This window comes from Phacochoerus africanus, chromosome 9 (genome assembly GCF_016906955.1).
Source record: "Phacochoerus africanus isolate WHEZ1 chromosome 9, ROS_Pafr_v1, whole genome shotgun sequence".
Lineage (NCBI taxonomy): Eukaryota > Metazoa > Chordata > Mammalia > Artiodactyla > Suidae > Phacochoerus > Phacochoerus africanus.
Window position 1 is genome coordinate 53910642 of NC_062552.1, and position 10478 is coordinate 53921119.

Genomic DNA, 10478 nt, shown 5'->3' on the forward strand with positions numbered 1-10478 from the left:
ACTGAATACTATTCTTTGCACTCTTTTTGACTGTGACCCTCCATAAGAAATATATTCCATGTCTCAACCCAGAATATACACACATGTGCACAGAGACACAACTCTGAAACAAAAATTTCATGAAGTATTATCACTATTTTATGCAATGCATGCTGATATTTTCAACTTTATTATTTTTATTTCTTTTTTTTGGACTTTTTGTCTTTTTTTATTAGGGCCGCACCCATGGAACATGGAGGTTCCCAGGCTAGGGGTCCAATAAGAGCTGTAGTTGCCAGCCTACGCCAGAGCCATAGCAATTCGGGATCTGAGCCACGTCTGTGACCTATACCACAGCTCACAGCAACACTGGATCCATAGCCTACTGAGCAATGCCAGGGATCAAACCCATGTCCTCATGGAGGCTAGTTGGGTTTGTTAACCACTGAGCCATGATGGGAACTCCATATTATTTTTATTTCTTTTTAAATACTGGTCATTTATCTTATGAACCATCATAGGGCTACAAAATGCCTTAAAGGACGCAGAACAAAGGCTAGACTATATTCTCTGCTATGTTTGCAGTTCTCATTTAAATAGCCATACAGGCAGTGACCTTAAGTTTGCCATGTTTACATGTCCCAGAAACCAACAGGACTGGCAAGACTCAGATGTGGTGGGGGAGGAAATAGAAGGATTACCAGGAGCCATGTTTGGGTTTCTCTTCCCTTCTCGGTAAATATTTCCTAATATCAGTGTTTCTCAGGAGCCATAAATGTTTTCTCCTTTGTCTAGTTTGAGATACACACTGAACTTCAAACAAGTCTAGACTACCGCCTGCAGACTACTGGAGACAACTTTTTATTTGAATGAACAGAATCGTGGACTAAAATGAAAGAGAAAATAATGTATCTGGATTGTGGCAATACATAGAAGCCATGGGACAGGAAGTATTATTATCCCTTTCTGTAAAGGTTTGGAACCAGGGAAAAGATGAAAATGGCAACTTTATCACCAATAAAACAGAGCTGAAAAATGTCTTGGATGATGACCAATAGGCTTTTAACTATTCTTTGAATTAAAACATTCTCCCCCCAAAAACTCAACCTCCACTTTGCAGAGACCTAGTAACTTGAACCATGTCTGGTTAAAGAATATTGTACTCTCTCTAAGGACAGGCAGACCCAAGTCAATTAGGAAGTCACTCCTGGTAGAACCAGGACAAATTCTCCTCTACCTGCCCTCCTCTGGGGGGAAAAAAAAATAGGGAATAAGGATTTAGCTCTGCCCAAACAATTTGGATCTGGCCCAGTAGTTGGTCAGTTAACTAGTAAAGTATATTAAAGCAGTGAATTATTAAAAGTGGCAAATAAAAACCTTAACATTTCAGAAGTTCCCTTCATGGCTCAGCAGTTAATGAACCCGACTAGTATCCATGAGGATGCGGGTTTGATCCCTGGCCCTGCTCAGTGGATTGGGATCCAGCGTTGTCGTGAGCTGTGGTGTAGGTCACAGACGGGGCAGCTCAGATCCCATGTTGCTGTGGCCACTGTGTAGGCCAGCAGTTATAGCTTCGATTCAACTCCTAGCCTGGCAACATCCATATGCTGTGGGTGTGGCCCTAAAAAGGAAAAAAACCTTAATATTTCATTTTTCACTTCAAGTCTATAACACCCACTTGCCAAGCTTTTTTTTTTTTTTTTGGCTACAGCTACAGCCTATGGAATTCCCTGGCCAGGGATTGACCCCAGGTCACAGCAGCAGCCTGAGCCACAGCAGCAACAACACCAGATCCTTAACCCACTGTGCCACCAGGGAACTCCACTGCCAATCTTGATATGATAACAAATTTGAGCAAGAGTGGTGGTTAGAGCTCTTGATCTATCTTACATAATATATTTTCTATGCTTTCCAAGTTATTTCTTGAAAGTTGACTGAGGCCTTAAGACCTCTTGCAAACCAACATAACTAGAGGCTCCTTCTCTTTTGGGGGGCCATGCGCACAATATGCAGAAATTCCCTGGGCCAAGGATTAAACCCAAACCACAGCAGTGACAACACTGAATACTTAACCACTAGGCCACCAGGGAACTCCTAGAGGCTCCTTCTCTATCTTATTTTTATTTTTTGCTTTTCAGGGCCGAACCCTCGGCATATGGAGGTTTCCGGACTAGGGGGCCAATCAAAGCCTACTCCAGAGCCACAGCAACATCAGGTCCGAGCCTCGTCTGTGAACTACATCACAGCTCAAGGCAACACCAGATCCTTAACCCACTGAGTGAGGCCAGTGATCGAACCCGCAAAGTCATGGTTCCTAGTCGGATTCATTTCTGCTGCACCACAACGGGTGGCTCCCTCTTTAAAAAAAAAAAAAAGTTATTTGTAATTGTCTCACCCACATCTGGTTTGACAGTAATTTTCAACTGTCTTTAGCTCATATTTCCAAAACATTCAACTGACATTTCATAGACACAACTCTTTCTTTTTCATGCTTATGTCTCATCAGTTTATGCAATTTTAATTAAATTAATTATACTCTGGCAAACAGCTATCATAAGCAGTTTTGGGACCAAACACAACAGACTCTTGTTAGATATCTAACTCAACTGGTAGGAAAAGGTGTGTGGATGTTGCAGAGATGGACTCACCAGTTCAAAGCATTCTGCAGGCACTGGCAGTAATCAATACATTTATTTGGAGGTAGTGTAAAGTGTTGATTCCAGAGTCCATTAAAACAAGATGAGTTAGGAGTTTCCTGGTGGCCTAGTGGACTAAGGATCCAGATTGTCACTGCTTGGGTCACTGCTGTGGCACAGGTTCAGTTCCTGCCTGGGAACTTCTCCATGCCATGGGTATAGCCCCCCCACACACACACAAATGGGTTAATGCGTGCACACTAGCATAACCAACTCTGGATGCATATATCTTAACATTCTTCTTCCATCATGTATCCATTTTATAAATGTTTATTGATATTCAGGACAGTGCCAGGCACTATAACAAGCCCTGAAGAAGCACAGCTCACTGAAGAGGAAGAAATTGATATGGAAACAGGGTGAAGCAGCAGGATGGAAAAGGAGGAATTTTCAGGAGCAAATCCCTTTACCTCCTCTCTATTCGTTCCCCGCAAAATTGCTGTCTCTCCATTCCCATTAGCTAAAAAAAATGGCTTTAAATATCTTATGGCTATCACAGAGGTCTGATGGTAATCCCGCTTACTACATTAGCAAAATACATATATGCCTCATGTACTTTCTGAGGCTAAACAGATGATGCAGTTGGTCCATTCAGAGAAAGCTGCAGCAATGGGAATTGGTATAATCCTCTTAAAAAGCAATTTGACAGTATTTCTGAAGAGCCTTAATAGAGATGTGACTCCCTTTTGACTCATCAATGCCACTCCTAGAAAATTTTCCTTAAGAAATAATCCTCCCCAAAAGAGAATGGCCACATGCACAATATTTACTATAACTTTACTTGTGATAAAAGTTTGAAACATATGAATGATTAACTTATTATATGCAACATTGTATAACTTACCATTGAGTGCACATGGCATAAAAGAAAACTTTTTTTTTTTTTTTTTGGTCTTTTTGCTATTTCTTGGGCCACTCCCGCGGCATATGGAGGTTCCCAGGCTAGGGGTCGAATTGGAGCTGTAGCCACCGGCCTACGCCAGAGCCACAGCAACTCGGGATCCGAGCCGCGCCTGCAGCCTACACCACAGCCCACGGCAACGCCGGATCGTTAACCCCCTGAGCAAGGGCAGGGACCGAACCCGCAACCTCATGGTTCCTAGTCAGATTCATTAACCACTGCACCACAATGGGAACTCCAAAAGAAAACATTTGATTATATATTAAATTTTAAAAGATATAATTTGCTCATCTTACTAAGAACAACTGAACTATTTGTTTTTTGTTTTTGTATGGCCGCACCATACAAAGGCATATAGAAATTCCCAGGCTAGGGGTCCAATAGGAGCTACAGCTGCTGGCCTACACCATAGCCACAATAATCCCAGATCCGAGCCAGAGCCACATCTGTGATCTACAATGTAGCTCATGGCAACGCTGGATCCTTAACTCACAGAGTGATGCTAGGGATTGAACCAGCATCCCCATGGATACTAGTTGGGTTCTCAACCCCTTGAGATATGACAAGGACTCATTATTATTATATTTCATCTTTTTTTGCTGCAAGGGCAGCATGCAGAAGTTCCTGGGCTAGGGATAGAACCCACACCACAGCAGCGACCTGAACCACAACAGTGGCAACACTGGATTCTTAACCCACTGTGCCATATGGGATCCTCCTAAATTATATACTTCAAAAGGGTGAATTTTGTGAATCATATTCAATTTTTTTTTGGAAAAGATACAGTTCTGTATTTTCACTTTTGTATCATCTAAGATCAGCAGAGAACAGATGGTCTTCTCAATACGTGTAACTGAAGAAAGTTAATGAAGGGACAGTATGCAAAGATATGGGCAGGGGTGAGGGAAACCAACAAGGGATAATGAAGCACCCCAGGGCTATTATCTGCTGAGAAGCTATTATCAACCATAGGCCTGAAGGGCAAAGAGATGGAAATAGTTGGTGTTCAGTGAGAGCCCTGGTTGGGAAAGTGGCTCCTCTCCCTCTCCTCTTTCTCCCTCTCCTGTGGTCCTGTGCTACCTCCCACTGGTGGAACCCAAGAGGAAGCCTAAGGGCAAATGAGCCCAGATGACACTGTCTTTCAAGGTCAGCCTCTGCAGAAGAATGAAGAGTAGATCTGAAGGCAGAATATCTAGCATATAACACATAACATATGTTGATGATCATATAACAATGTGAGAATTATCCAAACATATGGTCAAGGGCCTTAAGAGAACCTGGAAAATCAGGGTTTCTAGAGATAAAAAGTGGAGAGTTAGACAACGGGTAGGATGGGTAAAGGGGTAGGAAAGATTAACTGAGGCTGAGGATGAGAGCCAGACACAGGAACAATTTACTGTTTGGTCAAATACTGAGCTGGGATCTGAGCCCTGGAAGTGATTAATAAGGGACACAGAGCTAATCAGACAGGAGCATTAGAAATTCTTCCTCTATTGGCTATTACCTGATATTTCTCCTTCCCAGCTAAACTTCATGTCTTCAACAAATAATTGTTTAGTACCTATTATGAGCCAGGAACTGTTAGGCCCTGGGGATTGAGAAGGGAATAAAATTAACTTAATATCCTTGCCCTTCTAGCATTTACATCCTGGTTAAGAGAAAGAGATGACAGAAAAGTAAATATGGCAAGGGCGATAAGTGCTATAAAGAAAAGCACAGGGAGGGAGTTTCCATCTCGGTGCAGTGGTTAACGAATCCGACTAGGAACCATGAGGTTGTGGGTCCGATCCCTGGCCTCGCTCAGTGGGTTAAGGATCAGGCATTGCTGGGAGCTGTGGTATAGGTTGCAAACATGGCTCGGATCCCGTGTTGTTGTGGCTCTGGCATAGACCAGTGACTATAGCTCTGATTAGACCCCTAGCCTGGGAACCTCCATATGCCATGGGTGTGACCCTAAAAAGCTAAATAAATAAATAAAAACAATCGAAATGTGTCCAGATGCCCAAGCAGACAGTCTGAGAGGTGTTACAAAGGGAAACTTGCCATATCAGATTTTGGAATATCTCATAGAACTAGAAAAAAAAAAAAAAAGAAGTTCCTGTTTGGGCTCAGCAGTAATGAACCTGACTAGTATCCATGAGGATGATGCAGGTTCCACCCCTGGCCGTGCTCAGTGCATTAAGTATCTGGCATTGCCAGGACCCCTAGCCTGGGAACCTCCATATGCCGTGAGTGCGGCCCTAAAAGGCAAAAAAAAAAAAAAAAGCAAAAAAGAAAAGAAAAGCACAGGGAGTTCCTGCTGTGTCTCAGTGGAAACAAATCTGACTAGCATCCATGAGATGCAGATTCGATCCCTGGCCTCCCTCAGTGGATTAAGCCATGACCTGTGGTGTAGATTACAGAGGCGGCTTGGATCCCATGTGGCTGTGGCCGGCAGCTGCAGTTCTGATTCGACCCCTAGCCGGGGAACTTTCAGGATAGGGGTTGAATCAGAGCTGCAGCCTACACCATAGCCACAGCAATGCCAGGTACAGGTACAGCCACAGGTACAGCCCTGAAAAGACAAAAAGAAAGAAAAGAAAAGCACAGGAAAGCAGGGAAAGAAAATACTGCCCATTCCACCACTTTAAAAAGATCACATGTGAGTGCACATCAGAGCTCCTGAGCAAATCAGGACTTTGATATCTCTCACCTGGCCTAAGATCAATCAATCCTAATCGATCTTCCTGCCACCAGCACACTCCAAGTAGGTCTCTACTCTGCTGAACTGAGAATCTTTCTGAAACGAATCTTGTCAGTGCCCTGCTTTAAAAAGTACCCTCTGTGGCTCAGTGATAACAAACCCGACTAGTATCCATGAGGCTGCGGGTTCGATCCCTGGCCTCACTCAGTGGGTTAAGGATCCAGTACTGCAGTGAGCTGTGGTGTAGTTCAAAGACGCGGCTTGTATCTGGCATTGCTGTGGCTGTGGCATAGGCTGGCAGTTTCAGTTCCAATTCAACTCCTAGCCTGGGAACTTCCACATGCAGCGAGTGCGGCCCTTAAAAAACAAAGACAAAAAAAAAAAAAAGTATTCTCCTTGCTTATCTTATTTGCTTATCATGTGGAATAATGCCTAAACTCCTTATTATGGACCTTCTGGACCTATCGTTTGCACGTACCTCTCTCATTCTCCTTTTCTACCAGCCCTACTTGTCTGTAGTCTGTGGCCATGCTGCACTGTCCCTCATTTCTGTACCTTTGTCCATGCTGCTTTTTCCATTTGGAATACTCTCCCCACCTCTCCCAAGTTTGGCAATCTTCTCCTTATTCTCGTTGTGGCTCAGCAGGTTAAGAACCTGACTAGCATCCATGAGGATTCAGGTTAAATCTCCGGCCCTGCTCAGTGGGTTAAGGGATCCAGCATTGCTGCAAGCTGTGTTGTAGGTCACAGATGTGGCTCAGATCTGGCATTGCTGTGGCTATGGTGTAGGCTGCAGCTCTGATTCAACCCCTATCCTGAAAACTTCTACGTGCTATAGGTGTGGCCCTAAAAAGAAAAAAAAAGAAACCCATTAACTGTCACTTCTTCGGTCAAGCCTCCCTGCCCTTCCCTGGTGTGAGGAAGTATCTTCCAGTTCCCACCTTTGTGTTATCATACATGTTATACTTCACATGTATTTATCATACCATATACTCCTAGTCCTAGAGCTCAGGTGTACAGGACTGAATTAAATATGCTCCAGGGGTAAGGGATCCTATATTCATTTGTACATGTGTGACCCTCTTTCTGTTACTTATCCACCCTAAAAACCAGAAGTGACAACTTATATCCCACTGAAACTGCATAGTTTCAGCTTGGGGCTTGAACCCACAGTCAAAATTAAAACCACACACCTGGAGTTCCCGTCATGGTGCAGCGGAAGCGAATACAACTAGGAACTATGAGATTGCAGGTTCAAGCCCTGGCCTCGCTCAGTGGGTTAAGGATCCAGCGTTGCGGTGAGCTATGGTGTAGGTCCCAGACATGGCTCGGATCTGGCGTTGCTGTGGCTGTGGCGTAGACTGGCGGCTACAGCTCCAATTCGACCCCTAGCCTGGGAACCTCCATACGCCACAAGTGTGGCCCTAAAAATACAAAAAAAAAAAAAAAATCCACATAGCTGGTCTCAGGATTCACTGAAGTTCAGGTTCTTTTTTTTTTTTTTTTTGTCTTTTGTCTTTTTGTTGTTGTTGTTGTTGTTGCTATTTCTTGAGCCACTCCCGTGGCATATGGAGGTTCCCAGGCTAGGGGTTGAATCGGAGCTGTAGCCACCGGCCTACGCCAGAGCCACAGCAACACGGGATCCGAGCCGTGTCTGCAACCTACAACGCTGGATCGTTAACCCACTGAGCAAGGGCAGGGACCGAACCTGCAACCTCATGGTTCCTAGTCCGATTCATTATCCACTGCGCCATGACGGGAACTCCAAGTTCAGGTTCTTTTAAGTCTCAGTGCAGAAGGAATTCAGCAAGAGGCAAAGTGATAGGTAAGGGGACTTACCGAGAGGCTAGGCAGGGCGTGGGCCGTCTCAGAAGGCCAGAGTGGCCTGAAAGGAACACATCCATGGACAGAATTCGGTCCATCTCAAAAGACCAGAGAGCGGCCCTGAAATGTAGGACGGTTCGTTTTTATGGGCTGGGTAATATCATAGGCTAATAAGTGGGTGGATTACTCCAACCATTTGGGGAGGGAGGGTCAGGGGTTTCTAGGAAATAGGCCACCGCCCACTTTTTGCCATTTTATTGTCCACCTTGGGACTGGCATGGCACCTGTGGGTGGTCATTTAGCTAATACATTACAATGAGTGTATAATGAGGCTCAAGGTCTAATGCAAGTCGAATCTTCCATCATCTTGGGCCTAATCAGTGCTAACCAGTTTTTGTTGTGTCCTCACTGACTGTTGTGTTTGTTTTTTAAGGTTGTGCCCTGCCTCCTTCCCTCCTGTTTCACCCCCATCCAGTGCTTAGTCTTTTTTTTTCTTTCAGTTTCACTGAGATGTAATTGATACACAGCACTGTGTAAGTTTAAGATGTACAGCATAATGATTTGAATACCCTCCATTATGAAATGATTTCCACAAGAGTTTGGTGAATATTCCTCATCTCATATAGACACAAAATAAAAGAAAAAAATTGTTCTTATGGTGAAAACCCGTAGGATTTACTCTCTTAACAACTTGCAGATATAACAGACAGCAGTGTTCATGATATTACTCATGTTGTACATAACATCCCTAGTACTTTTTTTTTTTTGTCTTTTTCTTTTTAGGGGCGCACCCATGGTATATGAAGGTTCCCAGGCCAGGGGTCGAATCGGAGCTGTAGCCGCCGGCCTACACCACAGCCACAGCCACGCGGGATCCGAGCAACATCTGCGACCTACACCACAGCTCACAGCAATGCCGGATCCTTAACCCACTGAGTGAGGCCAGGGGTCTTACCCTTGACCTCATGGTTCCTGGTCAGATTTGTTTCCGCTGCGCCAAGACAGGAACTCGGACATCCCTCGTACTTCTAACTGGAAGTTTGTACCTTTTCACTACCTTCATCTGATTTCTTCTCCTCTCACCCCCAACCTCAACCCCAATCCCAACCCTGCCTCTGGCAACTACTATGATCTTTTAGAGTTTGTTTGATTGTTTCTTTGGGTCTTATTTTGTTTTGTTTGTTTTTAAGTAAAAGTGACCTATACTATGTTAGTTCCTGGTGTACAACATAGTAATATGTATTTCTATACATAACAAAATGATCACTATCCCATTGCTTAAACTTTTATCATTTTCTGGCTTGTAAAAATATTTCTATCTAAAAAATAAATATTTCATTAAAAATTTTAAATTATTTTTGGGAGTTCCCATTGTGGCTCAGCAGGTTAAGGACCTGATGTCTCTATGAGGATGCAGGTTGGATCCCTGGCCTTGCTCAGTGGGTTAAGGATCCATCATTGCCACAAGCTGTGGCACAGGCCCCACCTGTGACACAGATTCAACCCCAACAGCCCGGGAACTTCGATATGCCTTATGTACATCCACTAAAAAAAAAAATTATTTTGGGAGTTCCCTCTGTGGCACATTCAGAGTTGGGTTAAGAATCCAGCTGCAGTGGCTTGAGTAGCTGCAAAGGCCCAGTTCAATCCCCAGCCCAGCACAGTGGGTTAAAGGATCCAACTGTGGCATAGGTTGCAGCTGTGGCTCAGATTCAGTCCCTGGCCTGGGAACTTCCATATGCCATGGGTGCAGCCATTTTTATTTTACTTTTTTTTTTTGCATAACAAAAAAAATAGACAAAGTTTATTTGCTGGTTACTGCTTGAATCTTGAAATTTACCTCTAGACTGAGGATAAAGATACAAGATGATCGTTACTAATTAATCCATGCTAGCCCACCCCAAAGGGTGCAGCCATTAAAAACAAACAAAAACAAAAACAAAACTAGGAAGTTCCCATTCTGGCTCAGCAGGTTAAGAACTCCATGTAGTCTCCATAAGGATGTAGATTCCATCTCTGGCCTTGCTCAGTGGGTTAAAGATCTGGCATTGCTGCAAGCTGCAGTGTAGGTCATAGATGCAGCTGCAATCTGGTGTTGCTGTGGCTGTGGTGTAGGCCTGAAGCTAAAGCTCCTATTCGACCCCTAGCTTGGGAACTTCCACATGCCTCAGGTGTGGCAATAAAAAACAAATAAAATTATTTTGGAGCTCCCGTCTTGGTGCAGCGGAAACGAATTCGACTAGGAACCACAAGGCTGCAGGTTTGATACCTGGCCTTGCTCAGTTGGTTAAGGATCTGGCATTGCTGTGAGCTGTGGTGTAGGTCGCAGACATGGCTTGGATCTGGCCTTGCTATGGCTGAGGCGTAGGCCTCGGGCAACAGCTCTGATTCGACC